This window comes from Eurosta solidaginis, chromosome 1, assembly GCF_040869045.1.
Source record: "Eurosta solidaginis isolate ZX-2024a chromosome 1, ASM4086904v1, whole genome shotgun sequence".
Classification (NCBI taxonomy): domain Eukaryota; kingdom Metazoa; phylum Arthropoda; class Insecta; order Diptera; family Tephritidae; genus Eurosta; species Eurosta solidaginis.
Window position 1 is genome coordinate 141,060,608 of NC_090319.1, and position 12,314 is coordinate 141,072,921.

Sequence of the window (12,314 nt, forward strand, 5' to 3'; positions counted from 1 at the left end):
ATATGTTGGCACAACGAAAAATAAGTTAAAAACAAGAATGGCAGGGCACCGATCCGACATCAAATGTTTACAATCAAGCAATACACATAAAACAGCACTTGCGGCCCACTGTGCGGAGAGCGGACATAAACTAGACTTTGACGCTGTGAGCATACTACAGCAAGAACAGCATTACAACAAACGCTTTACTTTGGAGATGCTCCACATAATAGACACGAACGATAACAAAAGATTGAACTACAAGAAAGACTCTGAAGTGTGTGCACATATCTACCGCCACTTACTTGACTCGCGAAAATCAGTTCAACAACAGCATCTCGAACAGACGCTGCCCACCTAACATCTGAACTCATGTATGTATGTTTGCAGTAATGCTAATATGTTTATACATACATATATATACATTTGCCTGTGATTAATTGTGTAAAATAAAGTTTTTATTTATTTATTATTGTAGTCCCCGATGACGATCTTGGTTGGAGATCGAAATATATTGGAACAAAAACAACAACTTGTTTAGTTTATTGACCTAGAGCCAGTTTGAAGAAATAATTGTTAAATTTAAAGGTCACCAAAAATCAAAATTTGATTGTAAATTTTTTTTTATGAAATGAATGCATTGTATTTCAAAATTATTAGTGTCAATCCAAAACATTTGGATATACAATATTTTTAGTCTGCCAATTGGAAGCGAGCGAGCATAAACAAACAATTTGGAGTTCCAACTCTTGAGCAGGCCACGTATAGCTGTCCACCTGAAAAGCACGGCTCCTCCAAATTTAATCCGCATATTTCAAGCGTTTGTCCTTGTGCCTTATTGATGGACATGACAAATGATAGACGCACTGGGAATTGCAAACGCTTAAATTCAAATGGCATGTCTGTTGGAATCAGTGGAGTACGTGGTATGAGTACAATTTCATTGCTCCGGTCAATATTGTCGCTTCAATTAAATTCGGCAACAACTACTAATCTTTTGCCATTGCACAGTTTTGGTGCATTGAAATTCCGCAGTAAAATAATTGATGAGCCAATCTTTAAATTCAAATAATGCGGTGGCATACCAGGTAGTTCCAATGAATTCAAAAATTCAATTGGATAATTCACTGCATCATCTGCATTCATTGCGCTATCAACAGATTTATATGATGTCACTGCACCTGGCAATTTTTTCTTGAATCTGATAATTGATTGCATTGACGTGTAAATTTTTTGGTGACAGTATTGCGCGTTCTCTCAATCAATTGTGATTCCTGTAATTTTGAATAATGTTTGGAAACACACTTTCAATCAACTCTTCTGTTGATTGGAGAATGGTACAGAAATTTTTCGGCAATGTAATCAATACATTTGTATTATCGACTCGAACTTTTCCATTGCCAATATCTAACAATTGCTTCGAGAACCGATCTGCAGATTGGTCGTTGTGGACTTGAATGCGCATATTTATGTTCAATGTCAATTTTTGCACATGTCGCCACAGAAGAGAAGACTTTAAACATGCGTTGATCTCATCCGCCGGTGTTGATCGTGGAACCACAGGCAATATTTGTCGAAAATCCCCTGACAATAATATAAATGCACCACCAAAAATTTCTTGATTCTGACGTAGATATTGCATTGTACGGTGTAATGCTTCCAGCGATTTTTTATGCATCATTGTAAATTCATCCAATAGAATAATTGCAGCTTGTTGCAAAACTTTTGCCATCGCAGAATTTCTTGAAATATTGCACGTGGGATGTTAAATCACCTGTTAATTTGAAAATAATTACATTTTAATTAATATCGATTAAATTTTAAAGTGATCAATCAACAAATATAAGCATACCTGCACATTCAACGGCAATTTTAATGCAGAGTGCACTTTTCGTCCACCATCCAATAGAGTAGCAGCGATTCCCGACGAAGCAAGTGCCAATGCAATTTTTCGTTGCGATCGAATGGCTGCCAAAATGAGTGATATCACAAATGTTTTTCCCGTACCACCAGGCGCATCCAAAAAATATAATCCACCGACTTCATTTTGCATGCTATCAATGAAATTAACTTTTAATAGGTTGGATCGATTTTTTTCGTTAGGTCGGACCGAAATGTAAACTCTAAAAAAAAAACATCATAACTCAAGAATGGCTAAACCGATTTGGGATTTCAAAATCAACTAACCATCATCTCTCCTTCCTGTATCTTTCCTAAAAATTTCATGGGTATCTTTCTATCCGTTCTTGAGTTATGGAGTGACAATCAAAATGTACACTTCTTTTTATATATATAGATGCATTTAGTTGAATGTAAAAAATTCATTCATTCGTTTACATAGATCGATTTCTTTTGGAAATAATTTTAAAAAATTAAGTGTCAGTTAAGTGCAAAGACGAAATCAAATTATAAATAAAATTTGAATGAGAAAACTCGTATTAAATACGCATGTTTTTATGACTTATATAAATAAACGCAGGTTTGCACGAAACCAAAAATTTAATTAAATGCAAAACTTTATGTCGAGATACATATGTGTTATGTATAGAAAATGCTCGCAATGAGTTTTGAATTCGAAATCAAAACAAAACAGCCTACAAAATTTGTTTGATTGTAGCAGAAAAAGTGCGACAAGAAAAAATTTAAATTTAGGTACATTCCATTATTGAATACAAAAACATTTAAGAAGCAATATATCAGCACTCTGATGTTTGTGAGTTTACCTAGCCTGTAGCAGCAATATAGGAGTATTACATAAATGTCGGGGTATTACATTAAACTTTCAGAAAACATACACAATGATATTAAAAAAAGGCACTTCATGTTTAGCCACACTAGAGTCTGCTAGCAGCTGTTAAAAAGAGAATTCTGTGTGAAAACGGTGTCAAGCCTAAATATGTATATAATAATAATAATACTTTTAAAGCATCGGCTTGTTTGCTGGATGATTCCACTGCGGCAACACTTGACTCAGCTAACATCTGGTTGAAAATAAAATTGTTACAATAATATAAAAAATACATATGGCCTTTGTTTAGATGCAAAATTAAACAAATTACTTTTAGGGCTGATGCCTGAGTTTGAGCAACTTCTAAAAACGTTTTTTTGGATCTCGCTGGCACTTCCTACGCGCTTCCGGTTAGCACCACTTCGAGTAGTTGTCGTTGCTGGAGTAATCGGCGTTCTTCTTGACGGAACAACTGGCGTAGATGACTGCATATTTGCGCTTGCTTCATAATGCGCAACCTGAACACAATTCAGAGGGATTGGATAGCTCAGATTCCCCGTGGATTGTGTCGATATAAAGAAATAAAGACAGAGATAGAGAGTTTTAATCATCTAATCGTTATAAAATTTATTAAAGTTCAATACATGTAATTGATATTAATAGCGTTATAGACAAATGAAATTTTATTGTAAGTTATAGCTAAGTATATATATATAGGCTTACCCGGTGGTGTGCTGCTGCTGATCAGCTGAAGGTTGACAGAAAAGTAAAAGTTAAGTTCTTCGCAAAAGACAAAACCCTCGAGCCGCAGTTGACATAGCTAACCGTTTTGAGGGGAAATTATCTTTGCTCAAAAGCGCATACAATAGGAGGAAATCCGTAAGGTATATATGCTCGTATATGGATGTACATACTTCGCCATGCATTCAGGCAGATGCCTTAGCAGAGGAATGCTGGCACAAAAAAATATAAATAGTTACCGATATGTCCATCCATATACTTACATATGTGGCAATAGGTTTGAGCGTGTGTTATTATGCTAAACCTAAGAACTGTACCGTCCGTTCATTGCTCTAAGCTGGCATGGATATGTTCGTGCATGTTATTGGCAGGCATTTGAAAACATAACAAAACAATGGTATATTAATTGTTCTGGTGACTACCAACCTGCTTGTGCGTTGCAGATGTGAAAAACGAACGCCTTAGTGAGGCCTTAGTATTTTTGTCTGAACGGTTTATATGAGTCTTACATCGGACTTAGACGTTGGATATGTTTTATAAGTTAAGGCATTAGCCTTACCAGAATAATGCACATTAGCTGTGCTTTTCTTGCGGGACTGATTTCTTTGTGGGTGCCATGGGGCTAGCGTTGGCTGACTGGCGATATGCCCAAAGGAGTGTAGGATTAGGGTGGGTCATCCGCGAAGACATGATACAAGAATTTAGCTTGGTGGCCTAAACATGCCGGCCCCTTGCGAAAGCAACGGCTATGGATCAGCGCAGCCACGAGACCTGGCCGGGATGACTTAATTTCTAACAGATGTGTGCTTAGGTGGAGATTTCATCCAACGTGTCAACTCGTCTTCGTTCGCATCCTTGGTTCTTGCGCTGGAATGAAAGAGTAAGCAAAATTACGAAAACGAGACATGGTTGATATTTCAGTTTGTTTGGCACATTCTTTTATTTTGGTTTTTTATGTACAAGTTACTAATTCATTGAAAATTCATTCTTCAAGGCGCTTGCGTATTTTGCGTTTGCGTATATGTGTGCGTATAGGTTGTATTGGTTCTTTACTTCATTTTAACATATGTGGTTTTGCGTATGCGTATGCGTTCTTCAATTTCAAGGCATATGTTTGCTGGTTGATCTTTATGCAGGGCACGATCCTGACAAGAGCCACCCAAAGATGCTACTTTTCGCCAAAAAGGGGCCCACCGTTGTTGGTTTCGCTGCTGTTAGCAACACTTCGGCGTATGCGTCGGCTCCCAGGATCAGTCGAATAGGCGCGGAGGTGTGGAAATTGGGGTCCGCAAGTCTCATGTGCGTGAACGTGCTGGCGATCGACGGATCGACGTTTGCGGTTGGACTTATCACCGCGAAGTTTTGTTTGATTATGGCGTACACTGTCAACCGCTTATCTACTCCTTGCGAACCTCGTATTCGAAGGAGGCACCCTCGGAGAGTACCGAGGCGTCATCCGTGAAGTGTAATTCTCGCGCTAGGTCGTGCGCGATGATGGAAGTTGGGGCACAGGCGCCTCTGTTTTTACCAATGCAGTTGGTAATATTGAAACGAACGGCCTCAAGGCGAACGTTTCACGAATGATGTGCCCATTTCTGAAGGATGCCGGTAGCTGCGAAGCTCGAGAGGCCGTTCTGGCTACCGTGCGGACAGGAATCATTTGGCGATGTGACGATTTCTATTCGTTCGGCTTGCGTCGAATTTGGTTGGATGAGCGGAAAGTTCGTGATTCCGCTCCACGCCGTTGTTGTTGTCGAGGTGGTGGACGGAAAGTCCGAGATTCCGTTCCAAATCGGCGTCGTTCTCTCGTAGGGCGGCGAAAAGACCGCGAATCCACTCCCCTCTGGCGTTGCTCTCTTATGGGTGGACGGAAAGACTGATATTCCGTTCCACGCTGCTGTTGCTTTCGTATGGGTGGGCGGAAAGTACGAGATTCCGCTCCACGTTGATGTTGTTGTTGTCGTAGCAATGGGCGGAAAGGCCGCGATTCCGCGCCACGGCGCTTCTCATGCGCAAGAAGAGGTCGGAAAGTTCTGGCTTCCGCTTCCCTCGAGGGGGGGGGGGGCGGAAAGTCCGAGATTCTGCTCCGACTTCTACAATCTCCCCTTCTTCCAGGTCGTCGGTTTCAATGCCAGATGCATCTAGTGTCAGCCAGTTTTCATTTTCTTCCTCGCTCTCCACTTGCACACACCTAGGTCGTGTATCGATTTCTGGCTGGTCTTCTCCTTCGATGTGTAGGGTTGTGTGGTGTTTCCCTGACACCTGTGGCACCATCCTTGGCTGGTACATGCGCCGGCGTTGTGCGATATGGACAAAAAGTTGCTGCAAAGCCGTTCGATGAGTACCTCCCTTAGCCTCTCTTCGGGAGTTTTCGCCCTATATCTTGGGCATAGACGAAGGGGGTGATTGCCTTCGCATAGGTGGCACGGTGCGGGATATCGCTGTGCCATGCTCTCTGCCTTTTCACGCAATGCCGTAAAGCGGGTCATGTTGAATCTGAAAAGAGAGGTTCGCTAGATAAACCAATGCATAACCGTCGGTATTTGACGATGGGTTGGGTGGCGAGCCAGTTAGAAATAGACAGGGAATTATTGGGCAGCTGGTGGGTAATTTTGCATAATGACCGCTGCGACCTATCATGCAGACCATCAAGGTATGGCTTTACGTTCTCATTGGCTATAGTCAATGATTCCTCGTGTGCCTTCAACGATCGGGTTCGCGTAAACTGAATGCGCCTATACGACGCGACATGTAGCGACATAATATTTTCTGCACGTATACTTATAGAACCAGATCTAGCGACCGTCAGACGACACGACACAACCAAGTTGATCAACTAAGCAGATTGCACACCATACGACGTGACATATAGCGACACAATTTTCCTTGCAGTGTCGCGCCTCATAGAGTGCACGCGCCTCTAATAGGCAAAAATTCCGCGAGTGCTCTGGGGCCCCATTCACCCATTGTAAGTTTCCAGAAATTGTGTAAATTTACTGAATCTCATGAAAATTTAAAGTGTAAATTATGTGGGCAGATGAGTTTTCAATGACTGAACATTTTTCAGTTTTTCACAGTTAGGGAATTGACCCCCTGTAGTACGTGCCGCTAAGTGTCGCGCCGCTCGGTGTCGCGCCGCTTAGCATCGCATGCACCTTTATCTCTTACTGGTGGTGAGCAAAAACGAAAGTATCGAAAAATCGATAATTCACAATACGATGTTGAGACAGGAAGTTCGTCTCTACAACACATGATATTTCCAAGAACCCTGCCACGGAAGTACCACATTTCGCAATTCAGCTCTAATATAAAAAAAAATCTCAAAATATTGCTACCATCGATCTTTGTGCAATCAACACTCACACAAGGTTCCAGTCGTCGCTGCAGCTGTAACCCTGCCAAGGAAGTACTACATCTCGCAATTCAGCTATAATATAAAAAATCGCAAAATATTGCTACCATCGATCTTTGTTCAATCAGCTGCAGCTGTAACACATATTTAAAGGTAAAAACAGGTGAGACCCATTTGGCATGTATGTACTTAGATTATCGCCAACCAAAAATCACAGATGGTAGAGCTAATTGAACTAAAACGGTGCTTAATTCAGAAACTAACCCAGTATGCTAAGAACGAAGAAGGTATGTGTATGCCCAGGACTCCATATGCTCACTAACTAATATTTGTATGTCTTAAGTCTTCCAATTGTGACCTCAAATTTACAACTTGTATGGCTTCGACATGCATATATACGCCAACGACCAATGTCCTAAGTGTCCAATTTAACCAACACGTGAACAGCATAAAGAAAAGGTTCAATGTGGTCATACAAATCCTCCCGAGACTGTCCCGCCAGTGCCCTAATGGCGGCTCGTTACCGGAACGTATAGGGCATATATCCGGTAAAGGACCATCGATAACCCTCTCCAAACCTTCGAGGAGTGTCCCGTCGTTAGCGCAAGCACAACTTTTCATGTCTTTAAAGGATTACATCTAGCGTTTATTCCGACACCATTTACAGACTATCATTCGGAAATCCTTTGTAAACACTAATTTTCGAGAACTTTTACTGATATCCCGCCTGTTTTCTATTGGCAAATCCATACTTGGTTAGGGTTTACCGCTCTAGCTATCCTGGCCCAGTCTTGATGCTGTCGCCCGTTTCTCAAATATCGCACGGCGCGGCTCGACGTGTTCGAAATTGTCAAAAGGGGAAAAGTTTAACTTTAAGATCTAATGTAGCTTGATTAAGTAAAATATGTTATTGTATGACGAGCAACGCTCGTGGCGTTGCTGTGGCTAAACCCAATAGAGGCATAGGCTATGTATCTAAGTCGATAGAAGATTAAGTTGAGAATAGGTCTGGTATTGGGTGGGTTGCTGTTGAATCACACATAACCACTTCAAAAAATGACGTTAATGATGAGGTGCATCACAAATGTGATTATAGTGGCCGTGCCTTTGAGCGCTCAAAATCACTCAGAAGTCATCTGCTACTTTATAGTGCCATGCAACCATCTGTATGTGAATTTTGTGAAAACCTCTCTGGTAACACTGCTCACACGCATTCGTTTCGACGAAAAAATTTGTCAAAACCAAATTGTAAACAATGTATTTATTCCCAAAAAAGAGTGAAAATATAACAAAATCATATTTCCACGCAAACGCAGTATGAGAATGGTGTATTGTTGAACCAGCATCTACAAAAGCTCGAAAGTTTAAAATAATAATATTAACACTATGAGCTGATACCAGAAGCAATCGTCAATAACTATAGCAACAGGCTGTTGTTTTGGCACGAATCTGCTGCCTTTGGTGCTCTACACATTTTGTTTGACTACCGGTTAGCTGGCTGGCTGTGGTGGTTGACTCCTTAACTAACTGACTGCTCACATATTTGAGCATTGATGAAAAGCACCAACTTGCAGTGATCTCGGTCTAAAACAACGACGGAGCTGGCAACAAGTGACATGGATAAAAATAACAATTAAAATACTAAAAATAATTACCTCTGTACCAAATTCTCCTTTTCGTCCACCTAATCATCACAATCGTTCATACGATCAACGTCATTCAAATCGCGATCACAACGAACTTTCGTTCGAGTAGTCGCAATCACATATGCAGTATTTCACCTTCTCAATCGCCACCACCTCAGCCACATCCACGCCATTCTTATTCTCATAAACGTTCATATACGCGTACTGATAAATCTTATAGGCAACACCGCACAAGATCCGTTCGCGTTCCAGGACGCCTAAACGTCGTTCTGTGACACGTGAACGCAGTGACCGCGAAAGTTATGCTGTAAGCACGTAAATCTGCACTCGAGATGGAACGTAAAATACAAACAGATGATCAGCATGGAACTCAAAAATGAGTCCCAAATATATGTCAGTCGCTCTAGTTTCTGTCGTCATACGCAACCATTATTGGCTCTGCCTCTCAGCGAACAGCGGTGGATACAGCGAAAAGTGGGGTAATGCGCAATTCTCTCAAGATACCGATGGCAAGGTAGCATCGAAATTTATGCGTTTAATGGGTATAAAGGGTAATGTGCCACCACCAAAGGAAGATACTGCAGTAGTTGAACAAAAAGCTGTGCCATTTGTAGCGCCTGATGTGAAAACGCGTGAAGTAATGTTCTCAAATTTACAGCAGCAATATGCCTGGCGCCTTGGATTGGGTTTCAGTGCACAAGCTCGACCTTTTTGAATTCAAACCCGAAATGCACCTTGTTGGTTGCGTTGGTCTAATATATTTCTCAATACATTTGATATTTTTTGTAGAGTTTATGAAGCAGAATATGTACGTACATAATTATGTATGTGTGTATTTAAATATATTTTCTTTCGATGAGTATGCATATAAGCGAGATCCTTATTTACTTGTTAAACGAAAAAATAAATGCATAAAGTAATAAAATACAACAGTCAATCTCTCTAAAGCCTTTTTGAAATGAGCTGAAATACAAAAAAAGGTCTCTCTCTGGTTAAGTATCTTTGTTATTCTTATTTAATTTTTTGTTCGATATGCGGTATATTGCTTATCGCTTTGGCTGTTGTGGCGCGATAAGCGAGTCATACTGCACGTAGATGACGTACTCTGTGATACTCTTCGTTCCGTGTGTGGGACAAATCGCTTTGGTCATTTACATGTGGGTACAAAAAGATAGATATTTGGTGATAATGGGCGAAGTGGTCGAAAAGGCATGGGCGCGTCGCACACGCAAAGCTGATTATATAGATTCAATTCAAATTAGTATTGAATGCTGTGGTAAAAATTCCTATGTGGATTATTCATTCCAAGGCTATTACCCGCCACCGTGCTGCAAGGACAGCAATTGTCGGATAGAAAATATTTATCGTCGTGGCTGCAAGCAGACATTTGTTGGCTTCTGGGAGGAGGACAGCGATATTATCAAATATGCTGGACTTCTAATTGCGGCTATTGAGTTTGTTGGCTTCATATTGCTTGCTACCTAGCAAATAATATTCGCAACTAAGATGTCGACGTGCAGTAATTGTCCAATTGTTTGCAGTATAGCAGTACGTTGGTTAGTAAAGTAATTTGTTTTCCGGTGTATATCGCTAATATTTCAATAAATACCCTGTATACGGTAAATGAATTCTTGTTTTTTGTTGCCGTAAGCTACCGCACTAAAAAATCTGACCTTTCAAGCACGACGTGCTGTTGTTTGGGTTCGGAACCTTAAAATGTGTGTAGTTTTGTCCCGGTGTGATGCGTTATTGATTCGTTGTGTTGTGACTGTTCTATTTGTTAGCCTCGTGGTCCATTAAGGAGCCGATGCGTTGATTGGTGAAAGGGAGTAGATGGGCATGTAGGTAGCCCTTGCAATTTAACTCATTCGGGTTTCTTTTCCCTTTCCAGGGTCATGTCACGCGTGGATTTTTCGTTACTATTAGCTGAGCTCCCGGGGGAATACACCGAGAGCCAGTTCCCCGTGCCATTCAGGCATTTTATGGATCTTAGGTTTTGGCAGCGGGTGGTACGTCACATCCTCATGGATGTCCGTGACGCCACGGGTATTGATTTGGTGGGGGTTGAGTTGTTCCAGGATCGGGTTCTTTGGAACTACTATGTGCTCTTTCACGAGTGTCCACGGGTGAGAGAGGTCTATCTTCTGGAGCTGAGGCCCGCTCCCCGGAGCGTACGAGATTTCGTTTTTAGAACCCCCAAGGGTGCGGGACAGTCCCGTCTGCCGCCGTCCGGCCGTTCGCGGAAATACAGTTGACGCCTGGAAGCTCGGCTTCCGTCACTGTGTTTTCGGGATCGGTCCGGATAGTGTGGGAGAGGCCAGCGCAGGGGACGTAGCCTCGTCTTCCAGCTCGCCCCTGGAACAACATTCAGCCCCCCTTTTTATTGATTATATAGAGTATGTAAGTTACCCAATAAATGAATTTATGAAATAACCGTAATGTTTCATTAATACAGAGAAGGTAACAAGATGGAATGCTCGCTTTCGGGTGAGCTGTGGTTCCTTCCTGGTGGAGGTTTGTTCAATTTGTCAAATTGTCGAGCTCGACGATTCGGACTTCTTTTATATTTATATTTCAGTGAGCAGTGGACTGTATCGGGTTCTTTTTTTTTTGGGATGTGTTGCGTGTTCCATTAGGAGGACGTTGTTGGATCCTCCTCCTGAGCGAAGGGGAGCAGAACGAGTTTCACCAGGGGTCTCGTCACTTGCCCTCGAGATGTCCGGACGTCGACCACGCGGATGCGATTATCGGAACCGGGGTAAACATTGGTGACTCTGCCCATTCTCCACTCATTTGGTGGGAGATTGTCTTCTTTGATGACCACCAAGTCCCCGACCTTCATGTTGGTTTTCGGGAACTTCAATTTGTTTCTTTTTTGCAGCTCCATTAGATACTCGGATTTCCATCGCTTACAAAATGAGTAATGTAGGGCCTTTAGCCTCTGCCAGCGCTTGATGACTGATGGCGGGCTCTCGCTGGCATCTGGCTCGGGAGGGGCGAGTAGATGTCCCCCTGTCAGAAAATGGCCAGGAGTAAGGGGCTCTAGATCGGTAGGATGGTTGGAGGAAGGAGTGAGAGGTCGTGAATTGAGGCAAGACTCGATTCTCCACAACAAGGTGGCGAATTCCTCAAAGGTATATTTGTAATGAGACGCTATTTTGTTGAAATGCCTTTTACAACTTTTCACTCCCGCCTCCCACAATCCGCCCATGTGCGGGGCGGCGGTGGGGATGAAGTGCCACGCGATTTCTTGATGGGAGTAGTAGTCTGGAGTTTTGTCGCGGGCGTGAGTTAAAAACGCTTTGAATTCGTTTCTTAACGACCTCGCTGCCCCGACAAAATTGGTTCCATTGTCTGTATAAACGTTTTTCGGACAGCTTCGTCCCTGATTTTTTTTTATTTCGAATGGTCCACCAAATTCGATACCAGTGTTCGTAAACGCTCGGGAGTAGGTAGTCCGCTCTTTCGGTAGGATCCCCATCAGCTGCGATTGCGAACGTTTGCGGTATATCGTGCATTCTTTGCAGTTATGGATTACTGACTTGATCATGTTTTTTACACGGGGAATTCAATACTGCGTTCGGATCAAACGTAACATAAGTTGGTTCTCTTCGTCTAAGGATTCCTTGTGAACAGCCTGCACGATTAATCGAGACAGTCGGCAGCTGTATGGCAAGATTATCGTGTGACACTCGTTATAAGACATATCGCGAGAAGCTCCTAGACGTCCGCCTGTCCTTATAAGGCTATCTGAATCTAGAAATGGGGCAAGGGGTAGTAGTTCACTCTTCGAACCTATCGACTTATCCGCAACGAGTGCCGCGTATTCTGCCTGGAAATGGCTGCGTTGGAAATTGATTATAACCTG

The 12,314-nt window shown here is 42.2% G+C and overlaps 1 protein-coding gene, 1 long non-coding RNA gene and 1 pseudogene across 6 annotated transcripts in view; 1 reads left to right on the top strand and 2 right to left on the bottom strand.

Annotated features, from left to right (window-relative positions):
- mtd (mustard) overlaps positions 1–12,314 on the bottom strand; it is a 2,476,738-nt gene that overhangs the window by 1,871,867 nt on the left and 592,557 nt on the right. The window lies entirely within an intron of this gene.
- LOC137236851 (uncharacterized) lies at positions 1,896–5,928 on the bottom strand. Its single transcript, XR_010948669.1, has 3 exons — positions 3,039–5,928; positions 2,898–2,960; positions 1,896–2,033 (listed from the first exon to the last, which is right to left on the bottom strand). It is a non-coding gene; the product is annotated as an uncharacterized lncRNA (long non-coding RNA).
- LOC137238644 (CD63 antigen-like) lies at positions 8,823–9,951 on the top strand (annotated as a pseudogene).